At 47.3% G+C, this 25,832-nt stretch overlaps 1 protein-coding gene across 12 annotated transcripts in view; it reads right to left on the bottom strand.

The window, feature by feature from the left end:
• Window positions 1–13,564, bottom strand: part of LYPD6B (LY6/PLAUR domain containing 6B) — a 238,395-nt gene extending 224,831 nt beyond the window's left edge. For 5 of the 12 annotated variants that reach the window (XM_051848715.3, XM_008258573.5, XM_008258569.5 and 2 more), the window contains exon 1: window positions 13,122–13,348. The gene's annotated coding sequence lies outside the window, so the exon portion shown is untranslated. Of the gene's footprint in view, window positions 1–13,121; window positions 13,349–13,427 lie in introns of those variants that run through there. The other 7 variants (XM_051848716.3, XM_008258571.5, XM_017342840.4 and 4 more) reach the window with 3 other exon arrangements.
• Window positions 13,565–25,832: the final 12,268 nt, after the last annotated feature.

Below are 25,832 nucleotides of genomic sequence, written 5' to 3' on the forward strand. Positions count from 1 at the left end.
AATACCGCATCAGAGAGCCTAAGCTAAAGTCCTAGGTCCAGTTCCTGACTCCAGCTTCTGCCAAGCACACGTTGGAGGCAGTGGTGATGGTTCAAGTAATTGGATTCCTGCCTCCTACATGGAAGACTTGGATTGAGTTTCTGGCTCCCTTCTGTGTGGCCCAACTCCACCCAGCCATTTCGGGCATGTGGGGAGTGAATCAGGAAATGGAAGTGCTTGTTTCTCTCTTTCTCTCACTCTCTTGCTCTCACTCTCACTAATTCACTCTCTCACTCTCTCTCTCTCTCTCTCCCTTTTCCTCCCCATCAATAAACAAAAATTTTTGTTAATTTTAATGACCATAGAGAAATAGTACAAATAATACTGGCCATCTCTCAGAACAAGAGAAGGATTTCTGCTTTCACCCCTTCTACTCAACACTGTACTGTCATTTCTACAAAGCCAAGATAGGCAAGGGAGAAAAAGGCATTCAGTTTGGAAAGAAGGAAACTAAGTACCTCTATTTATCAATGATATGATTTTATATATAATAAATAATAACAAATACAGTAAAAAGTTATTAGAGCTAATCAAAAAGCTTAGCAAAGTTCCAGAACCCAAGATCAAAACCCAAGAATCAACTGAATTTCTGTGCACCATCAATAAACAATCCAAAAGTGAAACTGTCAATTTCAGTTGTACCACACATAAAAGAATAAAATGCTCAGGAACAAATTTAACACCAGAAGTGCAAAGCCTGTACACTGAAAATTACAAAACATCATCCAAAGGAATTTAGAGGAACATAAATAACTGGAAAAACATCTCGTGTTCATGATTAGAAAGCTTAATGCTGTTAATATGATCAGGCTGGCGGCCGGCGCCGCGGCTCACTAGGTTAATCCTCCACCTTGCGGCGCCAGCACACCGGGTTCTAGTCCCGGTTGGGGCGCCGGATTCTGTCCCGGTTGCCCCTCTTCCAGGCCAGCTCTCTGCTGTGGCCAGGGAGTGCAGTGGAGGATGGCCCAAGTCCTTGGGCCCTGCACCCCATGGGAGACCAGGAGAAGCACCTGGCTCCTGTCATCGGATCAGTGCAGTGCGCCAGCCGCAGCGCGCCGGCCACGGCGGCCATTGGAGGGTGAACCAACGGCAAGGGAGGACCTTTCTCTCTGTCTCTCTCACTGTCCACTCTGCCTGTCAAAAAAAATTTAAAAAAATTAAAAAAAAATATGATCAGGCTGGCATGGTAGTGCAGTGGGCTAAGCTGCCACTTGCAACACTGACTTAGCAGATGAGCACTGGTTTGAGTCCTGGCTGCTCCACTTCCAATCCAGCTCCCTGCTAATGTGCTTGGGAAAGCAGCAGAAGATAACCCAAATACTTTGGTCCTTACCACCTACATGGGAAACCAGAATGGAGTTCCTAGCTCCTGGATGGAGGATCTCTCTCCTCTCTCCCCTCTCGCCTCTCCTATTTCCTCTGTCCTTCTCTCCACATCTGTCTCTCACTCTGCCTTTCAGATAAATAAATACTTTTTTAATGGCAATGCTCCTCAAAGTGTCTACAAATTCCGTGCAAATTCGTCAATATTCTAGCTGGATTTTTTTGCAGAAACAAGAAGCTATGGGGCTGGTGATGTAGTGCATCAGGTTAACCCACCACTGGTGACCCTGGCATCCTAAATCAGAGTGCTGGTTGGAGCTCTTGGCTGCTCTGCTGCTGATTCATCTCTTTGATAATGCACCCACAGAGGCAGTGGAAGGTGGCTCAAGTACTTGTGACCCTGCCACCCTTGTAAGAGACTTGAATGGAATGCCTGGCTCTTGGCTTCAGCCTGACCCAGCCCTAGCTGTTGCAGCCATTTAGGGAGTAAACAACTGGAGGAGAGATTCCTCTCTCTCTCTCTCTCTCTCTCTTTCTCCCTCTCTCTCTCTCTCTGCATTTCAAATAAATAAATAAATAAAACAAATCCTATGGAAATGTAAGGTACCCCCAGAAGAGCCAAGCAATCTTGAATAAGAAGAATACAATTAGAATACTTATACTTCCCAGCTTCAAAACTACTACAAAGCAATAATAATCAAGAGTATATGGTACTAACAAAGAATAAACATAAATATATCAATGGAACAGGACTGAGTGTAGAAAGAAACCCATATGTTTATAATTCACTTTGACAAGGATGCCAAGACAAGTCAATAGCAGATATATTTTTTTCAACAAACAGTGCTGTTGCAACAAGATAACCATATGCACAAGAATGAATGTGGATGGGGCCAGCACTGTGGCACAGCAGGTTAAAGCCCTGTCCTGAAGCATCGGCATCTCATATGGGCGCCGGTTCTAGTCCCAGCTGCTCCTCTTCTGATCCAGCTCTCTGCTATGGCCTGGGAAAGCAGTAAAAGATGGCCCAAGTCTTTGGGCCCCTGCACCCACGTGGGAGACCCGGAAGAAGCTCCTGGCTCCTGGCTTTGGATTGGCGCAGCTCTGGCCATTGCGGCCACCTAGGAAGTGAAACAGCGGATGGAAGACCTCTCTCTCTGTATCTACCTCTCTCTGTAACTCTGTTTTTCAAATAAATGAAATAATCTTTTAAAAAAATGAATATGGATCTCTAACTCATAACATCTACAAAAATTAACTCAAACTAGATTAATACCTAAATGAAAGAGCTGATATAAAATTGTTGAGGCTGGTGTTGTGATGCAGTGGGTTAAACAGCCGTCTGTGGTGCCAGCATCCTATATGAGTGCCTGTTTGAATCCCAGCTACTCCACTTCCCATCCAGCTCCCTGCTAATGCACCTGGGAAAGCATCAGCAAATAGTACAAGTGTTTGGGTCCCTGCCACTCATGTGGAAAAACCAGAGGGACAGGTTCCTGGCTTCCGTGTGCCCTAATCCCAGTCATTGCAGCCACTGGGGGTGGAATCAGTGGATGGAAGATATCTCTCTCTCTCTCTTTCTAACTCTGCATTTCAAATAAATTAGTAAATCTTTAAAATAAAATTCTTAGAAAAAACATCAGTATCAACCTTTGATCTTGGATTAAACAACCCTTTCTTGGATCTGACACCAAAAACATCAGCAAAAAAGGGAAAAATAGATAAACAGGGCTTCATCAAAATTTAGAACTTACATTCTTCAAAGGATACCATCAGTGGAGTGAAAAGAAAATTTACAGAATGCAAGAAAATATTTTCAAGTCTTTGACAAGGATCTATTATCCAGAATATATAAAACCTCTTACAAATCCTCAGCAAAATGACAAATAACCGAATTTTTAAATGACGAATGATTTAAACAGAGGTTTCTCTAAGAAAGATATACAAATGGCCAATAAGCACATGAGAAGACGCTGAACATTACTCATTAGCAAAATACTCTTTGAGACTACAGAGATATCACTTCACTTCCACTGGGCTGGTTATAAGCAAGAACTCAGACAATAAAGAGTAGGCAAGGATAAGCAGACACTGAAACTCTCACACAGTCTGGTAGTCCCTCAGAAGTTCAGACCTAGAGCTATCACGTGATCCAGCAATTCCACTCCTAGCTATATATCTGAGAGAAATGAAGACATATGTCCATGCAAAAACTCACATGTGGATGTTAGAAACATGATTCTAAATAAAGTGGAAACAACCCAAATTCCATAAACTCATGAAAGGATAAACACAGTATGACATATCCATAAAAATGAATGAAGTACTGACTTATGTTACAGCTTGGAAACCACTATGAACCTTAAGCCTTGAGAACATTATGTTAAGTGAAAGAAACAAGGCGCTAAGTCACATATAGTAGAATTCCATTTATATCCAGAATAGGCAAATCCATCATGACAAAAAGTAGGTCAGTGGTTGCCAGGGACTCAGTGGGGAGGTGGAGTTGGGGAGTGATTGTTAATAGGTATGAGATTTCTTTGGGGAGTGGGACAAAAAATATTCTGGAATAGGATAGTGACAATGGTTGTACAACTTTGGGTAAACGTCATTGTAGGTATATTACATCTCAGTTAAATAATGATGGTGACACACTTTCATATAACACTGGTAAAAATGGCCTCTGGATGACAGATTTAGAAAATACCAAATAGTTTAAACTTTTAAAATTATTTTTGAAATATATCTTATTTTTATTTATTTGAAACAGAGGCGCACAGAGACAAAGGCAGAAACAAAGAGACCTTTCATGCACTGGTTCACTCCCCAAATGCCTACAATAGTCAGAGCTGGGTCAGTCCAAAGCCAAGAGAATGGGATTCAATCTACACTGGATAGCAAGGGCCCAACTACTTGCACCATCACTGGTTACCTCCCAGGATGTGCGTGAAAAGGAAGCTGGAATCAGAAACAGACCTTGGACTCAAACCCAGGCATGCAATATGGAAATGGGAGTCCCAAGCAGTGTCTTAACTGCTGTACCAGATGCCTACTCTTGAATAGTTCAAATCCTATGAATTTACTCTCTAAATAATGAGAAACATCACAGTTTTACCTCTAAATATGGTCTAGGCAATGTTATTTGTAACATCAAAATCTTGGAACTATTCTGAAGGTACAACAGAGACTGTTAAACTAATTATGGTTCAGCAACTTAATTAATACAATCCAGCCATTAAAAATATGTTCACAATATATTGCTAAGCAGAAAAGGAAGTTTACACTCCACAAAAGGCAGTGTGACCCATTTTTGTCTTTTACACTATGTAAACACATATCCATGTTTCTAAATTGTAGAAATAATAGAATCAGGGGCCAGCACTGTGGCGCAGCAGGTAAAGCTGCCACCTGCAGTGCCAGCATCTCAAATGGGCACCAGTTTTAGTCCCAGCTGCCCCATTTCCAATTCAGCTCTCTGCTATGGCCTGGGAAAGCAGTAGAAGGTGGCCCAAGTCCTTGGGCCTCTGCACCCACGTGGGAGACCCGAAAGAAGCTCCTGGCTCCGGCCATTGCAGCCAGTTGGGGAGTAAACCAGTGGATGGAAGACCTCTCTCTCTCTCTCTCTCTGCCTCTCCCTTTCTCTCTCTGTGTAACTCTGACTCTAAACAAATAAATAAATCTTAAAAAAAAAAAAAAAAGAAATAATAGAACCAGTGACAAGGTAGTCCCTAGTCACAGTGGATATTCAAATTTAAATTTATTAGAATTATTCAAAATTTAAAATGCAGCTCCTCAGTGACACTGGCCATATGTCAACTGCTCAATGACTGCATGGCTCCTGTGGCTCCTGTGTTGGGTACAACAGAACACTCTGCAGAAAGCTCTATGGAAACAAGCTACCAGAGAAGAATACGCACCAAGAGGGCTTAAGGAGCCTTGTAATTTCTTCTTTTCATGTTTATTTTCCACTTTTTCTACAACATAAATGTTTATAATTCAGGGACATTTTCATTTTATTTTCTAAAGATTCAAGGTATACCAAAACAGGAGAGAGGGACTGTGTTAGTGTCACGCCTCACCTCCAATGCACACTGAGCAAGCCTCTTTGATCTGGAAAGCTAAGGCACTGGTGCTCAGGGTCTCCTCACCTAGGCGACACCTCTGCATCCACCAAGCTGGGAGTGACAGGGGGATGGGAGCAGCCCCAGACAAGGAGACCACAAGATCCCACTGTTGTTAAACAACTTTCCACAGTTTTCAAAAACAAACACTTCTGAGAATGTTGCATGCCTTTGATAGATCCCCAGAGTGATGACATGGCTGCTTCTGCTCGTCTGTCCAGATTTTTAGTGTCTTCTGAGAGACACAGTTTGCCAACATCTTCACTTGGTCATAGCTACAAGTCCTGCCTCCTAACAGAGATTTTCTTTTTTTACTTTTCGAAATTTATACAAAGGGAATAAATTTTATGCATTGCATATTTACAGTTTTCAGAGCATAAAGATACTCATGATCCTGGAGAAGACTTGGGGGACGAAGACCCTCTCAAACTGCAGGTGATAAGATGGGTCAGTTCATGCTTTCTGGTGGGCAATGTGGAACTATAGCTCTAAAGCCTTGCAAATACTATAGCCTTTTACTCAACTACGTCATTTCTAGAAACTCACTCCAGGAAAATAATTGTGGATGTGCTCAGAGATTTTGCTACAAGAATGTCCACAACCAAGTCGTTTATAAGAGCAAAAAGGCCAATGCAAGCCAGAAGCACTGCAACAAAATGTATCTTCATGATGAAATACAGCATCCATTAAAAATAATGCTGCACAGCAGTATTTACTGGCATGGGAAAGGTTTATAAACGCTGAGTTTTAGAAATATGGTGTGAAAGGTATCATTTCATCTTTGTGAAATTTATACAGGTCTGCATACACACATATGTGCTTAAAAGAATGATGATGATTGAATCAAAGGTATGCAGGGAGTATTCTGCCAGATGGGAAAATTTCACATTGAGGTAGAAAGCTATTATTTTCCAAATTTTCTATAGTGAATATATACCACCATGGTAATAGGGACAAAGCAAAAATTGTTTTTAAAAAAGTGAAATCATATTAAGACAGAATATCTTCAAGCTTAGGACACAAAATAGAATTAGTACTGAAACCGAGTATTTTTACACTTAGCTCGCTCCAGGCTTCCTGACTGACAAGGCATAAAGAGAAATATAAAGAATTATATAGGTCTATACTTTTGATTTATCATTCTTCCCAGGAGATAAACTACCAAATTCTAAAAGGAATTCATAATGCATATTTCCCAGTAACACTAATATCTACCCTGCAGGGTAGGCACAGCAGTAGGCTGCTCCCAGCCCTCATCTTTGTTCTAACGCTTCTCGTCCCCACCCCTTGCTGAGGGACAAATAACGTATACACAGTGCCTGTTTTTCTCATGATGTACTTCCCTCTACCAAAGTAAAACAGTCCCAGAACGAATGACATGCTTTTGACACAGCACCAATGATGTGCTATCTGGCTTTTAAGCAATATTTTAGACGGTGATGCTTTTTGACCATGAACGAGACTCTCAGGAGACTGTCTCATAGATGAAGTAGATTGTGAAGTGTTGTAGAGGTAGCACACTTTGACAATATATATTTCTTAGTAATACATCTGTTTAAGGGCCCTCTGAGCAGAGAATGGAGACAGAATTAGGCCAGGGACCACAGGCAGTCGCTCCACAACTTGATGGGAGTCACAAAGAAGCAGGGCTAAAGATACCAGCCCCGCAATGGCCCTGGCAGCTGTTTCCAGAACACACACAAACCGCATTTGTCAGAGGCACAGCCCCTGACAGCTCCGGCCACGAAGGCCCGGACTTGGGGGAGTCTGGTGCCTTCTGTGGATTTTATATATCCTCTACCATAAAAAATTTTTTTTAATTAGATTTCCCTCTATAATGAACCCACAGTACTCGCAGATCCTCTGGATCCAATTCACCTCCAGAAGACCAGAGTTATCATTCAACTTGGGGAACCACTAATAAAACTTTTTTCTTCTTCCAAATCCTCTCACCCACAAACGCCTTCCACTCGATATATCTGGTGCTTCTCTTCAAGGGCCAAATCAAGTCTTCCCTGACCACCTGGGTGACCTTTCTCTCACCCTGTGACCCCTAAGAGCACTTACCCAGTACACGACTCTGACACTCGTAACGACTGGCATTATCCCCAAACAGGCCAAGGCGGTAAAATCCTGGACTTCTCGTCCAGTGCCTGACACAGTGCCCAGCACACAAAACGGGCCAGAATAGTGAGGAGGCAGGAAACACTGCTGAGGAATCTACATCATGCCAGACACACAACACACTGAGGGGCAGGCATTTGGCCTAGTGGTTGGGATGCCCATATCCCATATCAGTGCCCTTGGGTTCAAGTCCTATCTCTGTTCTGGATTCCAGCTTCCTGCTGTGTTAACCTTGGAAGCGAGCAATGATGATTCAAGTAGTTGGGTACCCGCCACCAACATGAAGATGCAGGTTAAGTTCCTGGACCCTGGTCTTGGACAAGGCTCTGGCTCAGCCCTGTGAGCATCTGACGGGTGGTCCAGCATATGAGAGCTCTGTCTCTGTCTCTCCCTCTACCTCTTTAATAAATGAAATAATGAAAGGAAGAAAGAGAGGTGGAGTGAGTAGAGGGAAGGAGGAAGGGAAAAATGGAGAGAAGAAAAGAGGGAAGTAGGGAGGGAGAGACAGAGAGGAAAAGGGGAAGGAAGGAAGGGGGGAGGGAGGGAGTGAGGGGGAAAAGGAGTCAGGGAGGGAGGGAAGAGTGAAAAGGGGAGGGAAATGGTTCAAGTACATGGGTCCTGCCATTCATGTGGGAGAACCAGATGGAGTTCCAGGCTCCTGGTTTCAGCTGGGCCCAGCTGTGGCTGTGTCATTTGGGGAGTAAACCAGCAAATGTAAGATATCTATCTTTCTTTCTCTCTCTCCTCTCTCTCTCTATCTCTCCCACTATCTCTGTTGCTCTGCTTTCCAGAATAAATAAATAAATCTTTTAAAAGATTTGGAAATCAGCTCTGCATGACATTTGTATGCTGTAAATTTTTATTTGAATTCACATATTTTGTATAGTCAGTTATGGATCCAAACATAACCTCTCATCAATTTTTATTTGTACTATATTTTTTGACACTAGAATGAGACTTTTGATCTGTTCATCTTTGATTCACTCTATATTAACAAAAATATTAGTTTTTGTTGAACTCAGGAGATAAATTTCATTTAAGTATTGATAGACAATTTTGCTTTCCAGTAAAAAGGTCTGTTTAAATACACAAAATAGTATAACTTTCTAAGGCATCAAAATTCATTTTGTCACCTTTTAACTAAGATTCCTAAGTATGAATCATCACATTTTTATCACCATAGTTTCTCCTTCCCCTGCTACCGAAACTAAACACGGCTAGAACATGGTGATGAAAGCAATGACCCTTACTTTCCCTTTGCTCATATTTCCTCACTTATTTCTCATCCCTTAGTACCATGTTCTTGTAAACGGTAAATCATGGTAAATCACGCTTAGGAACAAAGTGAAGTACAACAAACAAACAAAAATGCTGTATGAAAGAAATTCAGTAAGATCAAGTCATTCAATATCAAGCATTCTTCTTCCAAGTGAACATCTGGCTTTTTATTTTTTTTAACCAAAATCATACCTGTCCAAGCCACTATTTTCTGCTGGAACAAGAGAGAAAAATAAACCTTTAATATTTCCTGCACAAGGCCCAGTTTGTTTCCAGAAATTGCACTCGTCTCTGCACCTATTTTATTTCTCGTTACAGTACTTGCCACCACCTGACATATTAGACAACACAGAAATAAATGTTTCATTTCAGGAGATTTTAAGCTCTATGAGAACAGAGAGGTTGTCTTTCTTAAGTACCCCTGTATCCCCAGCACCTAGAATAAGGTCTGACATGCAGCAAGTGCTCAATGAATACATGTGGGATGAGGAACTGCCCAAGGCATCTCTCCCTAGCTCACTCCCTCTTGTTCCCGCAGGGATCCCTGCCAGCCCATGTCAGCGGTGCTCATGAAAACAACAAATATGCCGCCTTCCTTTCTTCCAGGATCAGTGACCAGGCCTTTTTGCCAATTTCACTGCTGGCTAGATTTTAAGGATAGAGGACCATGAGAAGTAGCACCGCTGGTGGTCCAATCTAAGTGTCCAGCCTGTCCACTGTATCAAACGGTAGCAAAGAGCGGCACTCAGTTCCTGCTTCAGATGAAGACAGGCTACGTCATTTCAAAGTGGTGCAGCCAGCCCGCCACAGCCACAGCTTCCACATGCACACAGTCAGCAACTGCACACAGTTACACTGCAGCTGACCTGTCCTACACCAAAAAGAAATGAACTGAACACCTACAGCTTTCTTTCCTTGTCATCATTCTCCAAACAATACAGCAGAACAACTATCTACACAGCATTTGCGTTGTATTGGGTATCATAAATCACGTAGAGATGACTTAAAATAATGTGGGGATGTGTGTAGGTTATATGCAAATGCCACATCATTTTATTCAGTTCTTTATTATTTTGTTTCTAGACTCAGGGGAAAAGAAAGAAAGAAAGAGAGACAATGTGTGTCTGCAGGTTCACACTCCACCCGGGAGCCGGGAACTCAATCCAGGTCTCCCACATGGGTGGCAAGAATCCAAGTACTTGAACCATCACCTGCTGCTTCCCTAGGTGTCCATCAGTAGGAAGCAGAGCTGGGAACTGAATGCCGGCATTCCAATAGGGGATGAAGGCATGAACTGTCGCACAAACACCCAACTCTTCACCATTTTACATGAGGAGCTAGAGCATCCTTGGATTTTGGTATCCATGGAGCCCTGAAATCAATCCCAGTGCATCACTGAGGGACAGCTGTCCATGGCAGAGGCCCATTTCCTGAAAGACTTGACTACTAGGGCAGTGGCTCCTGGACTTAGTGACAGCAGCACTGAGCCCTGGTCCAGGACCGACCGCTAACTGTGTCTTCACCAAGTCCCAGACTGTTACTCTGAAGACAGCTAACAATACGGAAACAAGCAAGCAAGTGCTCTCAAGAGAGGGCTTGGGGGAGGTGCTGGGGAAGGGTGGGCAGTGCAAGGTCCCGCAGAACTAACAGCAAAACTTTCTCAAAGGGCTCATGGCCCCTCCGGAAACCCCTCCACCCAACCCACCCCTTAAGAACTAACTATCCTCAGAAAGTGAGCCACTGTTGGCGTCACTAGGAGGAGAACAAAAAAGTCAGAAAAACTTTTCCAGGTTTCGAGTGAAGCCCTTTGAAGAATGGACCAAGATTTATGCTTCTTAGCGATCCCCATGTGGAATCTAACCCAGGCTGCTTTTCCAACCTCAGCTCCTTTCTTTACCTTAGCCACACCCTCTACTTTCCCTATTGTTCTGAACTTCTCCGTTTCCCGTATATGTCATGCCTTTCACCGCTTGTCACCCCTGTGGGAGATGCGGCTGACTGCCCACTTCACAGCCCACCAGGCAATGTTGCTCTCTCCTTGTTAATAGAATTCTGATTGTGTTCAGATATGGGACATGGATACAATCAAGGAAGGCGAGCACAGCCCAGAGCTCCAGGAAACCGCATGGTCAAAACAGTCACAGACATCATCCTCTCCTTTGCTTTGCAACAAGTGGCTGGTTTGGGGTAAGCACGTTAGCCATTCTGGATAATGGCACGTGGCCAATGGCACAGGGAACATCTGGGAAAATCTGTCCTTTGTTGTATGGAGAAAAACCGAGAAGCAAGTCCTGTCCTTGCCTCTCTGCTGTCAGTGCTGCTGTCTCTTATCATATGAAGGCACAACAGAGTTCATCCTGTGGAGGACGAGAGCCAGGGACATCTTCTAGAAGCCAACCAAGAGCTGTGACCACTTTGGACCACTGACCTCCAGATGTGTTATGTGAGGCAGTAGAGTAACCATGGTCATGCCACCTGCAACTGGAGCTCCCCTTCCTGCCACCGCAGCACGGGCTCTGGAAAGTCCTGTGCTTTTTCTCTGGACAGCCCTACTCCTTCCTGCTGCGAGCTCAACTCCAGCTTCCCTGGGGTGACTTCACTGAGTCCCCACACAGGTAAACAGACCTAGCCTCTGTTACCCGCACATCTGTCTTTTTAACTAGACTGGGGGCTCCTCAAAAAGCAAGCAGTTGCACTCATAGCAGAGGTCTTGGCACAAGGTGGGGCATTTCTTGAATGTTGAGTGAATGAATGAATAACCAACAAAACAAAGGATGGAAAAACACAGGCTGTGGTCCATGCCTTGGATGAAGACCTGCCTAGCATAATACAGCACTCCCCAGGTAGCCACATTGTAGTGTAGCCCTCCTTTAGGTGATGGCAAGCAAAGGTGGAGAAGACAGAGATTGCCCTGTTTTTGTCTGCCCAGAGCTCACTGGAAACCTACTCCACACCCAATAACCAGCAGTAGAGATGGGATAGTCACCATCACCGTAGCTGAACGAATCCTCCTGACACTGGAGGCCCCCAAATGATGCACCCACTCCTGTCATGGAAACTCACTCCCTCTCCCACAAGATGGCTTGGCCCTGCTTTGGTCCAGTAGTAGTAACATTAGCTATGAGGATGACAAGAAAGGATCTCTCTCTCTCTCTCTCTCTCTTTCTCTTTCTCTCTCTCTGATACATGTCAGTGCTACTGATCACTCCACACTAAGAACAATACAAAAGGGGGGGGGGTCAATACAAAAGGGGAAAAAGCCAAAATACATATGAGAGAACTAGCCCAGGAAGCTTGTTTAGCACCCCCCCCCCCCAATCTAGCTATGCCTGAAGCTAACACCTTCAGCTAACATCTCTTCATTGAGGTGAGCCATTCAATTCCTACACCGCTAAAGGCAATTTTCAAGTGACAAAACTCCAACACAAAGAAAAGAATTCTGGAGTCGGTAAGGATGAGAAGAGGCTGGCAAAGCCCCCTCGGTCTGCAGGGCTTGTGCCCTGGCACCTCTCAGTCTGGGCGGATCCTCAGCATGAGCCTGTCAGCCTGGTGGTCAAGAATACCCACCCTCTCCCCCAACACGCAGCACCACCACCACCTGCCCTCCTGTAACCTGAGCTGCCTGGATCTGTCTTCCCTGCTGAAGCTGTGGGGACCCCTGGGAGGAATGAGGCCCTACAGCAACACATAAGAAAAAGGGAGGACCCTCATCAAGCCTTATGACTGCAACTCTCCAGCTGTAATGGTTACAAAACGTCCTATTTTACCTTTGAGGAAACTGAAGCCCAGAGAAGTCAGGTAAGTTGCTCAAGGTCACACAGCTAGCAACTAGAATCTGAATGCCCTGCGAGACTTTTCCCACATTGTCACTCTCTGCTGGCCAGGCTCTGGGAGGTAGACAGCATCTCTCCAACCCCCAACCCCTACCCACAAGGGCCAGGCACACACACACAGATCTGCAGCCTCACAACCTAAGCCCTCCGGAGTCGGACTTTACTACGGAAGTCCCAGGTAACTAACCAATGTGTCAGTCGGTTATTCAACCCCAAAAGTAAAGGCCGGGCAGCGGGGAGCAGCCGCACCCGCACCCGCGCGGGCGTGGTGTGAAGCGCCGCCGCAGAGGGAAAGGCGGGAGCTCGCTGGCTCCTGGCCCCGGGATTGGCCTTGAACGCCCGCCCCAGCGCCGCGCTCTCCTCAGCAGTTCGACCCCCAGCCTCTCCACTTCCCCTCCAGTACCGCAGAAGTCGCTGGCCCGGCGGCTCCCTAGGCATCGAGACACTCCCGCCGCACTAGCCGGCCCCGGACCCCAGCTCCTTCCTGGTCCAGATGTTGGCAGCTGCTCGCCCTGAGGCGGTCCCCGGACCCACTCCCCTGCTCTGCGCTGCGGTCCGGCGAGCTCCTCTCTCTCCCCCGCACTCCGGGCAGGGGCGCAGCGCACTGCCTGCCGCAGAGCTGCCACTCAGGGGCCCCGGGGCTCCGGACGCGCGGTCCCCAGGCCGAGCCCCGCCCCCTCCCCAAGTCCGCTGCGCCGGCCCGGCTCACCTGCGGCGTCCGCGCCCGCCTGGCCTCTCGGCGCCCTCGCCCGGCTGCCGGCTGCCGGCCTCAGCTCCTAGAGCGCCCGCCGCGGGCCGGCGTTGGCTGCGGCCGCGCGGGGCGGGGCGCGGCTCCTCCCCGCCCCGAGCCACCAGGGGCGCCGCGAAGGGGGCCGGGCCGGGGCAGGTGAGTCCCGCCCGAGACTGCAGCCCCGGGGGGCCCAGGCTGCAGTGAGGAACCGCAGGGATCGTCTGAGCTGCCCGGTGTTAGGTGACACCTGGGACGGTGAGTGCTTGGGAGGCGGCGGGGAGCCCCGTTCCCACTCAGCCCGGCCTGCTCCGAAAACGCACACGAGCGAGCGTGTGAGTGGGACCTGACCCAGCGCGAACAGGGGGAGTTCAGCCCCTGTCTTTGTGCGATGTAGAAATGGAGAGAGAAGTGGGTGGAAATGATTGGGCCAGGGGTGCAAGGTAAGTTTGTTCAGAACTAGAAGAACCCAGCTCTTTTCATGCACACCTCATCCACCCGGCAAATAAAATAATGGCACTAAGCTGTAACTAAGATAATTTTAGGTAGTGACGTTCTCCCAGAAAGGGCAGGAACCTTGCCTGTCCGCTGTTGAATCACCAGCTCCTTGGTACACACCCAGGGCAGAGCAGGTGCACTGTTACTGCGGGATGAACAGCCAGCGTGCAGCCTACTCTTGGGTGCAGGCTGGAGTTGTTCCAGCACGGCTCCTGCCCGATCAGCTGAGGGCCCAGAGTGGAACTGAGTGGCTTCCAAGCCACCATCCCTCCCACTCACACAGGCCTGGCAGCTGGCCTGTGGGAGGCCTCCACTCCCAGGCCACCTTTGTAGGCAGAAAGCATAGCTTTAACTTCTGAAGATGTCACAAATACAGTGATGTCCTGCCACACCTGCACTGTGCGAACAGTCCAGAGTTTGGGCAACTGATCCAAGATCCCAACACTGATGGCTGAGCTGAGCCTGGGGCCCAGTTCTGTGGTTTGAGAGAATGGACAAGCCTGGAGCCCTTCAGGTGCTATTGGGGTCTGCAGTGGGGAAAACTTGGCCATGGACAGAATTTCCGCAGAAATGGGGCCTGCAGCTGTCCCTCGGCTGAAACCAGCCGTGGTCCTTCCAGGCCTCTCTGCATTTACTGAGGGACCTGGCAGTTGCAGACACAAAGCTATGTTGAAATAAGGATACAAAGAGTATGGCATAGTTTTCTCTGTTTCATTTAGTAAACAAATGGCCACACACACACACACACACACAATGTGTGCTGCTGCCACTCACATGTTGATTTCAGGACTCATTCAAGTGCACTGCAGGAAACATAGATCAATGCTAAAGTTGCAGGAAGAACATTCCTTTTTATAACTCTTTCAGCACCCTTCTATGCCCATATATAAAAATTCCAAGGCCAAAATGGAAGGTTTTCTGTTAAGGCGAGGTCAGGGCCAAGTGGTCTGCTCTACCCCTAACAGATATAATTATCTCCTTTCCTTTCATCAGTGGGTCCTGCACAGATAGCTGTTTAAGATCTGGTCTTTCAGAGCCAGCACTGCAGAGCAGGGGGTTAAGCCACGGCTTGCAACACCAGCATCTCATATCAGAGCACCCCAGCTGTTCCTGCTTCCAATGCAGCTCCCTGCTAATGCACTCGGGAAGGCAGAGGAAGATGGCCCGAGTGCTTGGATCTCTGCTACCCACATGAAAGACCCTGAAGGAATTCCTGGATCCTGAATTTGGCCTGGCCCAGCCCTGGCCATTGCAGCCATTTGGGGAATGAACCAGCAAATGGAAGATTCTCTCTCTCTCTCTCTCTCTCTCCCCATCTCTCTGTCACTGTGCTTTTCAAATAAATAAATACATTTTGAAAAAGTCTTCTTGAAAAAAAAAAAATCTGGTGTTTCTTAGTTGTCCACGTCGCATTGGGCAAGGCCAACCTGGAAAAGAGTTACAGGGAATGCCGCACCTAGGTGTGCCTAGCCACAAGTAGCTGCTACTCCCTCTGTGGTGGGTGGGGAGGCTGGCGCCCCAGGGTGGGGCTGTGGTGGGCCCTGCCCTTTGAGACAGCCACTTGCACTAGCAGGTGGGGCTGAGCAAGGGAGCCCCGCACCCCAGGATCTCACCCACGTGAAATGGGCGCAGTCCTGTTTATGTGTTGGTTTCAGTCAGTGGATCATGTGATCCCCTGTGATTTAGGATTCTCTTGCTGTGTGTGTGATCTCAGCTGGGCCAACCTGGTGAGTGATGACACCCAGAAAACCCTGAGATTCACCAGGAGGGCACAAGGTCTGCCCTGGTCTCTCTCTCTCTCTCTCTCTCTCTCTCTCTCTCTCTCTCTCCCCTCCTGGGCTTGCTGGGTAGCCCTGGGCATGTATCTCAATTATGCAATTTTCCCAGCTGGAAAAGATGCAACCATAACATCAGACAAGATGTCTGAGGTTCTGTGCTTGCAAGGAGAATCTGAAATATGAAGTGCTGACACTGTTGTGAGGTTACGTGAAACAGTGCACGTGAAGTGTCTGAGCACAGCACCGGCACAAAGCCCCTGCCGGATAAACAGTACCCTACGCATCACTAATGAAGCTCTGACTGCTACTGCAGAGTCAGCTCCTGTCAGCTGGCATCAACGTGCCGCAGCATGGAGAAAACCACTGTTGGGCTACCCAGTCCTCTTGAACAAACTCATCCTTGTAAACTACTGTGTTTGTGACGATTCTCTGCTGATCCTGAGGAAAACAGAGTTTGAAACAGAAAATCTTCACTTTCTTCTCTATCTCTCATTCTCTTAGGGTATAAGGAAAAATAAATTATCCACAGAGGAAACAATCAAAAAAATTTCTGAGCTTTAGAATATATTTACCTGCCTAATTGTTCCTGCCTTTACATAGAACCCATTGGGTATTTTAATATTGTGTATCATCTTCTGAGCACATTTTCCAATGAGACAATGTAAATATAGATAATATTTATGGCACATAGTAGTTGCTCAGTTAATTACAACTAATATGGGGAAAGGGTAGGAAAGTGATCAGAAATATTAGGGTCAGAGATAGCCATGAAGTCAGATAGGCAAAACTGATAACCACTTTATTAGAAAACCCAGAATTTAATTTCACTGGCTCTGGAACTGTTTGGATTCAATTTCAGTCACACGTAGAAGGTATGCTAATCTGGGGTGAGCGTTGTGGCACAGTGGATTAAGTTGCTGCCTGTGGTGCCAGCATCCCATATCAGAGTGTCAGTTCCAAGTTCCCACTGCTGTGCTTCCAATCCAGCTCCCTGTTGATGCACCTGGGAAAGCAGCAGGAGATGGCCCAAGTGCCACCACATGGGAGACCTGGATGGTGTTCTTGGCTCCAGCCATTGCAAACATTTGGGAGGTGAACCAGCATTTGAAAGAGTCAAGAGATTCTCTCTCTCTCTCTCTCTCTCTCTCCATGTGTGTGTGTGTGTATAACTCTGCCTTTCAAAATACGTAAATGAATCTTTTTATAAAGAAGGTATGTCAATCTCTCTATGCCTCAGTTTCCTTTTCTACAAAATGAGATAATACTAGCATATTGTAGAAAAGCTAAAAGATAAATAGAATCTTAAATAACCTTTGTTGAGTGACTACTTTGTCTGAAGGATGGCTCAAAATGCTTAGATTGCCTTTTGAGAGTTGACCTTAAAGTGGGATTTTTTTTAACTTTTGTATTTATTTGAAAGGCAGAGAGAGAGAGAGAGAGAGAGAGAGAGAGAGAGAGAGAGAAAGGCTATTTCCCATCCATCCACTGGTTTACTCCCCAAATGCCCACAATAGGTAGGGCTAGACCAGACCAAGCCAGGAGTCAGGAACTCAGTCCAGGTGTAACACATGGGTGGCAGGGACCCAATTCCTTGGGCCATCACCACTGCCTCCCAAGGTCTTCACCAGCAGGAAGCTAGAATAGGGAACAGAACCAGCACTCAAACCCAGGCACTCCAATATGGGTTGCAGATGTCCCAAGCAGCATCTTAACTACTACACCAAACACCTACCCCGGAGTAGGAATTTTTTTTTTTTTTTTTTTTTTTGGACAGGCAGAGTGGACAGTGAGAGAGAGAGAGACAGAGAGAAAGGTCTTCCTTTGCCGTTGGTTCACCCTCCAATGGCCGCCGCGGCCGGCGCGCTGCGGCCGGCGCAATTCCACAGATCCTGCCACTGGATTCCTATGAAGTGTCTACAGACATTTTTCCTAAAGATAACATCCTTAGATTTGCCAAGCGGTTTGGATCTCAGAATAGTTAGGAGTCACTACCTTACAGGTGTAGCCAGGGGTTTTGGAGCTGGAGGACTTGTTTGAGAACAATCCAGCTACTGTACCCAAGCATCACCCAGGGCATCCGGTTCCAGGCATAGATCACTCCTGAAAATTCTGACCAGGAGAGCAGAATGGTTTGAGAATGAGCACTCCCTGTGCTGACCATCTGCAGGCAAGCCTGGGAAACTGGGTGCATACAATCTTCTCAGTTCACAGGTGAGGAAACATCCCTACCCCATCTCTGCCAAGGGGCTCCCTTCTCTCTCAGCCAGCCCTTCACAAAGGACAAGGAACATTGCTCCCTCTCTCCCTCAGCCACAGCCCCACTTCACACAGGCAGGGGCCTAAACAAAAGCAGGCCTCTCTGAAGAAAATTAAAGGCACAGCCAACTTTGTGTTGACCCTTACATTTTTAAATAATTTTTTTTATTTATTTTTACTTTATTTGAGGGAGAGAGAGAGAGAAGAAGGAAATGTGCTATCTACTGGTTCACTCCCCAAATGCCTGCAACAGCCAGCCAGAGCTGGGTCAGGCCAAGGCCAGGAGCCTGGAACTCAACCTAGGTCTCCAGGTGAGTTATCACCTGCTCCCTCCCAGGGTGTGCACTAGTAGGATGCTAAAACTAGAAACAGAGCAGCGCTCAGAGCTAGATATGAACCCTTGCACTCTGATGTGGAATGCTGGTGTCCCAAGTGGTGTTCTAACTGCTGGGCCAATTGCCCACCCACTCTTTACATTTTTTTGAAGATTTATTTTATTTATTTGAAAGAGTTACAGAGAGAGGTAGAAACAGAGAGGTCTTCCATCCACTGGTTAACTCCCTAGATGGCTGCAATGGCCGGAGCTGCACTGATCTGAAGCCAGGAGCCAGGAGCTTCTTCCAGGTCTCCCAGGTGGGTGCAGGGACCCAAGGACTCAGGCCATCTTCTACTACGTTCCCAGGCCATAGCAGAGAGCTGGATCAGAAGTGGAGCAGCTGGGACTAGAACCGGCACCCATATGGGATGCCGGCACTTCAGGCCAGGGCTTTAACTCACTGTGCCACAGCGCCAACCCCAATCTACATTTTAAAGAAGCCTGGACCCTGGTGGGATTACTGATGTTTCACTCCAGCGTGGGGCAGGGGATCCTCCTGCACACACACTCACACACTGTCATGGTAACTAGTGTTGCTGTCTCAACAGCTGTGGCCATTCAGCCAATACATTTAGGTGATACCCCATAGAAATGTGGACATTTTGCCCCACTTCCTAAAGCCACAGGTTCAGGCAGCAGCCACAGGAAGTGGCAGGGGCTTTTACCTTCTGCCAGTTGGTTGTGTGAGCCCACCATGGGAAACATTTCCTTCTATGCAGATCTCCACAGGAGCTGGGTCTGAAGCAAGAATAGGGCAGACAGCCACCACAGTGAGTGGTCATCAAAGTGATACTTCTGTCACAGCCAGAAATGCCAACTTAAGAATGAGGAGACAAACACAGGGTCACCTCTAACTGACCAGGGACACTCTCCCCTTGCTTACCAAGGACAAGCAAGGATGTGTGCATTTCCTTAAGGCTTTTATAGTCACCAATCAGAGAGTCCTGATATAGCTAAACGTTGAAACAACCATCCCAACATGTTTTGGGTACACCTCCCTAGTACTAGGCCAGCAAGCCAGATTTCTACAGTGGTCCACTGCGAGTAGCATTCTCCAGCAGCTCCCAACCTGAACATTTGGGATGGACACACAGCTATAATTGAAGGAACTCGGCTTCCAGACTCCAAACTACAATGTGACCTTGGGCAAATTACTTCACCTCTTTGGATTTCAGTTTTCACATGGTTTATGGACTGAGAGGAGAAATGCATACAAACCAGAGGCCATGATCATGATCAGCTCTTGTTTACAAGTGGCAGCCCCATGGGCAGACAGAGCCGCCTGCACCGGACAGTGAGAACTTGCGTCTGGTTTGTGGTGCTAGGGCTGTTTCCAGATGCTGGCAGAGGCCAAGTTTCCTTCTGTGTTCTGGCTTGGCTAAATCACTCTTTGAACATCTTAATCTCCTTTTGGGGAACTTGCTAAGCTTCTACCAAGATCCTGTCGGGATTTAGTCTCAGCATTAACTGGGATTACTGGGCTTCTGTCCCCATGGACGGGAAACCGAATGGACTTGATTTGTGACCTACGTCAGGACTTTGAGTCCTAACATGTCCTCTGCTGTGAACAGCCACAAGGCACAGAGTGTGGACGCTAGTGTGGAACCCTGCTTACTGCATTATTCACTCAGAGGGTACAACACATTTTCTACCCAGGAAAAACCTGGACATACGAGTCTACCCCCAACCCTCACCACTGTAATAGGAAAGACGGTGGGAAAGTGGGTGCAATGGACTGAAGACTTATGTCCCAATCAAATTCATGTGCTGAAATCCTAGCCCCAGTGTGATGATTTTAAGATACCTGGCCTTTGGGAGGTGGTTGTCAGGAGAGTGGAGCCTCAAGAACGGGTTAGAGGAGTGGGCATTTGGTTCAGTGGTTAAGATGTCAGTTAAGACACCTGCACCCCACATCTGAGCACCTGGGATAAATACCCAGTTCCTGACTCTAGCTCCCTGCTAATGCACACCCTGTGAGGCAGTAGGTGATAGCTCAAGTATCTGGGTCCCGGACCCCAACTGGGAGATCTGGATGGAGTTCTTGGCTTCTGGCTTCAGCCTGGCCCAACCTCAGCTGATGTGGTCATTTGGGGGGGGTGGGTAAACTAGTGGACTGAAACTGTGTGTCTGGAGGGGAGGGCAGAGAGAGGGAGATTAGAACACTTATAAAAGGAAGTCCAGAGAGCTCTCTTCCCTTGCACTAGGTGAGGACAGACACTACAGAAAGTCAAGAGTCGGGGCCTGCGCTGTGGCGTAGCAGGTAAAGCTGCCGCCTGTGGTGCTAGCATCGCATATGGGCGCTGGTTCGGGTCCTGGCTGCTCCAATTCCAATCCAGCTCTCTGCTATGGCCGAGGAAAGCAGCAGAAGATGGCCCAAGTCCTTGGACCTCTGCACCTGAATAGAAAGACCTGGAGGAAGCTCCTGGCTCCTGGCTCCTGGCTCCTGGCTCCTAGCTTTGGATTGGCTCAGCTCCAGCATCCAATTGGGGAGTAAACCAGCAGATGGAAGACTCTCTCTCTCTCTGCCTCTCCTCCTCTATGTAGCTCCAACTTTCAAAAAAAGAAAGTAAGTCAAGAGTCTGCAACCCACAATAAGGCCCTCATAAGAACCCACTCATGTAGACACCCTGACCTTGGAGTTCTGGTCTCCAGAACTATGCAAAATAAATCAGTGTTATTTCTAAGCCACTGAGAGCATAGTCATTTGTTATAGCAGCTTCAACTAATACTAAGGCAGTGAGAAAAGGCAAAAGCCTACATGGACAACTACAAAGAGATCTGATCTCCCTGGGTAGAATCAGATGGTTCCCAGTGCCTCCTCATACTCTTCTATTCCAAGCACTGGTGGAGACAGGTGGAGGATAAAAACCTGGGGTCCAAGATGAAAATCCCTTCTTCTAGGACATTTTTTAATAATAACAATTGCTTATCTTCCAGTAGTACTATTATAGAATGCTTTCCTACAATTTCTCATCTCGTCTCCATGACACATTGTGGAAAATGTAGGGCAGTGGGATAAATCTCTATAATTCAGGGATGGAGATAAGTCATTGAGACTCCACATGGTTAGACTACTTGGCCATTGGTGAATGGGAAGTTTAAAGCCTTCAGTCTACCATTCTTTCCCTTGTGAACCACTGGGTGGTGGTGTTGCTGACAGCCTGTACCCTGGGCTGCTTTGCTGTCAGATGCTGGGCAGCAAGGACAAGGGCACTGGCTGAATGAGTTAGCATCTTGTCACCAAGGCAACATCTGCCACCAGCCTGTCCTCCCCAGCCCTTTAGAGCCCATCAGAAACATCACAGGAGCAGGCATTGTGGTGCTGTGGGTTAGGATGTCACTTGTGATGCCCACATCCCATATTGGAGTGCCTGATTGGAGTTCCCACCACCCCAGTCTTCTTATCCAGTCTCCTGCTAATGCACCCAGAAGGCAGTGGATGATGGCAAGTACTTGGACCCCTGCCACTCACATGGGAGACCTGAACAGAGTTCTTGGCTCCTGGCTTTGGCTTGCCCTAGCCCCAGCTATTCAGCAGATCGAAACTACCTCTCTCTCTCTCTCTCTCTCTCTCTCTCTCTCCTGTCACTCTGCCTTCCCAATAAATCAATCAAAAATAAACACCCTCAGACAGATACAGGGAGTCTGTGGTAAAGCGGGGAGCTCACATGGAACCCCCACTTCTGTTCCTCCTCCTCCTGCAGCTGGGCTTGCGTATGCATGTGTGGTATGATTGGCATGTTTACTTTTCCTAAAACCTAAAGCTCTAAAATGAGAGCTTATTAATCATTATGACAAGGCAGGAGGTGAGGTAGGGGGCAGCTGTTACAAACAGGGCCCCCTGCCCAAGATATCACGCCTGCTCCACAGAGGGCATGAGGAGAAGGCATCCAGTGCCACTGGGACCTGCCCAGAGAGACACGGAGATGGAGACAAGAATCATGATGAACAGCGGAGCACGCAGCTAAGAAGCAGGGGAAGACAGGCTGAGTGTCGTCAAATGTTGCGGAGGTCAGGAATGTCCTGAAGAGGACACGAATCAACAGAGGCCATCAGTTAATGACTTAGGACACACACTGAGAAAACTGTGACCGTCTTCTGTCTGTTGTGTACATGAGAGATTCTGACAAGGGCGAGGGTGTGGCTCAAGGCCATCCTAGAAGCCCCCGCAGTCCATATTATCAGGCACCTTTGCTGTGAGGCATTGTTCTGCATTACTATTTTTATTTATTTTCTTCAGTCCTTTTAAGGGTTTAAAGTAATTCAAATAACAACAAGGTCTCAGATTCCTATGAAAGGAGGAAAGAGCAAAGCTGCAAAGATATAAAACTTGGTATAAATCCTTTTTTTAAAGATTTTTATTTATTTATTTGACAGGTAGAGTTACAGACAGTGAAGAGGGAGAGACAGAGAGAGAGGTCTTCCATTTGTTGGTTCACTCCCCAAATGGCCGCCACAGCCAGAGCTGAGCCGATCTGAAACCAGGAGCCAGGAGCTTTTTCTGGGTCTTCCATGCAGTGCAGGGGCCCAAGCACCCAGGCCATCTTCTGCTGCTTTCCCAGGCCACAGCAGAGAGCTGGACTGGAAGAGGAGCAGCCAGGACTAGAACCGGCGCCCATATGGGATGCTGGCACCATAGGCGGAGGATTAACCTACTGTGCCATGGCGCCAGCCCCAGTATAAAATCTTTATTAAAGGGTTTTTGAGGCTGGTTGCTAGAGGTAAAGATGATAGATGATATATAGATAGATGGATATAGATAGATGGAAATAGATATGGATAGGCAGATTATACAGATGATAGAACTACGGTAGATCTCAACCACTGAGCAGTATTTCTAGCTGTTGAAAACACAAACCTCAGAACTGGACTACGTGGGTTTCAATCCTGATTCCTCCTCTTGCTGGCTGTGAGACTGTAGGCAAACTATATAACCTTCCTGTGCCTGTTTCTTCACCTTAAAAGGGAGATAATGACGCCTAGCTCATGGGGCTACTAGGATTAGATGGATTAATTCATGTAAAGCACTTAAAACAGTGGCTGGCATACAGCCAGGATAGTCTTCCACATTAATAGACTGCTTACTGCAGGTTCTGATGCTGCTACGGTCATATGTCATCCAGAACAAGTGCGTCAATCTCCCCAAGTTCACTTACACATTCAGAAGGAATAAAATTTTGCTGTGGGTAAGTCTTTCTGAAGAGCTGTGCTGTGAGAAGCATCTGTAGCCTGCTCGTGGGGAAGTGAGGGTTTGGAAGTTGCTAGAAGCCAGACAATCCCCAGGGACTCCCAAACAGAAATGTCCTGGCACCGGGGAAACAAGGCAGGTGGAGCAGGCCAGCCTTTCTCATTCAGGGCATTGCCAAGTGCAAAGGCCTCCCACAGGGGCTACCTGCAAGTTATTTTCGGTTTTGGGTTTTTTTTAAGATTTTATTTATTTGAAATATAGAGTTTGAGAGAGGCAGAGGCAGAAAGAGAGAGGTCTTCTATCCATTGGCTCACTCCCCAAATGGCCACAACAGCTGGAGCTGGGCCAATCCCAAGCCAGGAGCCAGAAGCTTCTTCCAGGTCTCCTACGTGGGTGCAGGGGCCCAAGCACTTGGACGATATTTCACTCCACTGCTTTCCCAGGCCATAAGCGGAGAGCAGGATTGGAAGTGGAACAGCCGGGACTCAAACCGCTGCCCACACGGGATGCCAGCACCGCAGGCGGAGGCTTAAGCCTACTACGCCACAGCGCTGGCCCCATTTTTTTGTTTTTCTCATGTTCAGCAAGTAACCACACAGAGATTGGTGTTTCTTTAGTTTGAATGGAGAACCACCAAATGCCAAAGGGAAAATAAAAATCCCAGGGCTCAGGATGCCTTGCGTCATTTTCATTTGATGTGTCACCCCAGCAATGCCTCCTACTTCTGTTTGATGTATTATGCACACAAGACAAATCACAAGGCGTAACCTGTCACAAATGCTAGAATTCAATCTGCCAACACACACACCACCAGGAACTGCTTCCTTCAGTCCCGCTTTCTCCACAGAGGCTCCAGAGGACCGTTCCACGTCTGACAGAACTGGCAACCTCAAGAGAGCCTTGCAGGATCCAAGAGAACAGTCAGTGCAGTGCTGCCGCACTGCGGAGCTGCGGCCGGCTGGGATCTGGCGGTGGGGCCTCGTGGGCGGTCCCCTGAGTATTGAAATGTGCTTTGCAATCTGGTTCTTTCGGAGGATTGCTTTCCCATCCTAGACAACCAGGCTTCAGCCTGGATATTCATCCACCATGTTTGGAGTCTACTCCTAAGTCACCTTTAACAGTCTCCTATCTGGAAACTGCTTCTTCCGAGTCCTTCGGAGAGTAAGTGTTGAGAAAGATGGAGAAGACGTCACAAAAGCACAGAGCTTGCAGTGCTCTCCACTACATTTCTGAACCATTCATGTAGCACCCATTCTCACCATTTTTAATTGATTAAGGCAGAGGTCTACCATTGGGCCCTCACAGACAGCATTAACCAAATCAAGAACGAGAAGAATGTTTCACAGGCACCATGCCACGCCTGGTCACATCATTCCAGTAACCTGGGCTAGGGAAGTCCCTTGCTCAGAGAGCAGATGAAAGAATGACTGTGTGTCCCACCATGAGTTATTCTCCAAAGGCTCCACCCTCTGGTGTCTCACAGTATCTCAGACCTGCACATTAAGACCGAGAATCAGGAAGTGAAACAGGAAAGGAAACACCCAAACCTCCTCAAAAGATGCCAAGAAATCTTCCAACATATACAGAGCTCCCATTCATGGACAAAGGATGCCAAGTCTCTTGGAACACAGGATTAGAGTAAGTGCGTTTCTCGGGCAAGAAGAAATTCAGAAATTGAGCTAGTATGCTGATCTAATGAGTCATAATTAATCTTACTTTTTGAAAAGTAAGACACTTTTTAAGGCCGGCGCTGCAGCTCACTAGGCTAATCCTCCACCTTGCGGCGCCGGCACCCCGGGTTCTAGTCCCGGTCGGGGCGCCGGATTCTGTCCCGGTTGCCCCTCTTCCAGGCCAGCTCTCTGCTGTGGCCAGGGAGTGCAGTGGAGGATGGCCCAAGTGCTTGGGCCCTGCACCCCATGGGAGACCAGGAGAAGCACCTGGCTCCTGCCATCGGATCAGCATGGTGTGCAGCGCGCAGGCCGCGGCGGCCATTGGAGGGTGAACAACAGCAAAAGGAAGACCTTTCTCTCTGTCTCTCTCTCTCACTGTCCACTCTGCCTGTCAAAAAAAAAAAAAAAAAAAGTAAGACACTTTTAAAAAATCAGTCGCTATCCTTTTAGAGCTGAAGGAAATTCTGTCAAGTTTGCTTTGCTTCTCAATGGCAAAAAAATATCAACAGCAGATATTCAGCAAAGTAAAGAAAAAAGGCCAAGGTTTACTTTGCTTATGCTGCATGCTGAAGCAGCTCTTCATTTGAAATACACCCCGGGGTGAGTGTTGTGGTGCAGCAG

Source organism: Oryctolagus cuniculus, chromosome 3 (assembly GCF_051225735.1).
Source record: "Oryctolagus cuniculus isolate XC-2025 breed Fujian yellow rabbit chromosome 3, ASM5122573v1, whole genome shotgun sequence".
Classification (NCBI taxonomy): domain Eukaryota; kingdom Metazoa; phylum Chordata; class Mammalia; order Lagomorpha; family Leporidae; genus Oryctolagus; species Oryctolagus cuniculus.